At 53.1% G+C, this 931-nt stretch overlaps 1 pseudogene; it reads right to left on the minus strand.

The window, feature by feature from the left end:
• On the minus strand, positions 1-418 carry LOC110137404 (elongin-B pseudogene; annotated as a pseudogene).
• Positions 419-931: the final 513 nt, after the last annotated feature.

Raw genomic sequence — 931 nt, forward strand, 5'->3', positions numbered from 1 at the left:
ACTTTTTTTAAGACACCCAGCTCTCTTTTAGTGGGGGAGTGGGGCAGTTGAGGTGGGAGTCTTACTGCACAGCTTGCCCATTGGCTCTGCTTCCTGAGTCCCGTGGCTTCTTTACGTCTGGCAGCTCGGGTGGGCTGGAGAAGGGCTCGATGCACACGTCTTCAAACACCTCATCTTCCCTGAAGGCTAGCCCCACAGTCACTGGGGCCTGAGGCAGTGCCGTTTGGCTGGTGAAACCACACTCGCCCAATGTCTTGCTGTCGTCCAGAAGCTGGTCGTCCTTGTACAGCCGCTGCTCGTCCGGCGGCCGCTTGAGGATACCCTGAATGATGCGCTTCAACTCGAACACGGTGCTCGACTCCGTGGCCTCAGTGAAGATGGAGGTCTTGCCGCGCCGGATCATGATGAACATGTCCATTGCAGCTGCCTTTCCCCCTTGACTGCCAATCCAGGAGGATTGCATGAAGGGTTTTATAACAGGGACTCAAAGGTGGGTCTCTGACAAGATCAGGGCGTGTGCAGGGCTCGCACTACCTTTTCTCAGGTGATCTCATCTTGATGAGCTGCTCTGATCTCTTTAATCAAGTGGTTTCTTGATGGCTCCTCCCTTGATTAGCAACTCCCTTGATTCTGCCCTTTGGAACTCAGGGAAGGTCATGGAGGCTGGAGTCTCACAAGAAATGTTGCAGCATGCAGCTTAGGTAGGTAGGAGCAGAGAAATGGGGCCAGGGGCCAAGTAACAGAAAAGTCACGCATCTTGTAAACAGCGAGAGTCCATGGGCAGATAAGGAAAGCAGGCACCTTCAGACTGGCAGGAAATTGGGTGGTAAGGGACTGAGCAGGCATCAGGAAAGGTGAGGAAAGTCAGGAATCCCCTGCATCCAATGTAACCTTTTGCTCATTGTGCTGTCATTATGATAAGATTAGCCTG

Source organism: Odocoileus virginianus, chromosome 33 (genome assembly GCF_023699985.2).
Source record: "Odocoileus virginianus isolate 20LAN1187 ecotype Illinois chromosome 33, Ovbor_1.2, whole genome shotgun sequence".
Classification (NCBI taxonomy): domain Eukaryota; kingdom Metazoa; phylum Chordata; class Mammalia; order Artiodactyla; family Cervidae; genus Odocoileus; species Odocoileus virginianus.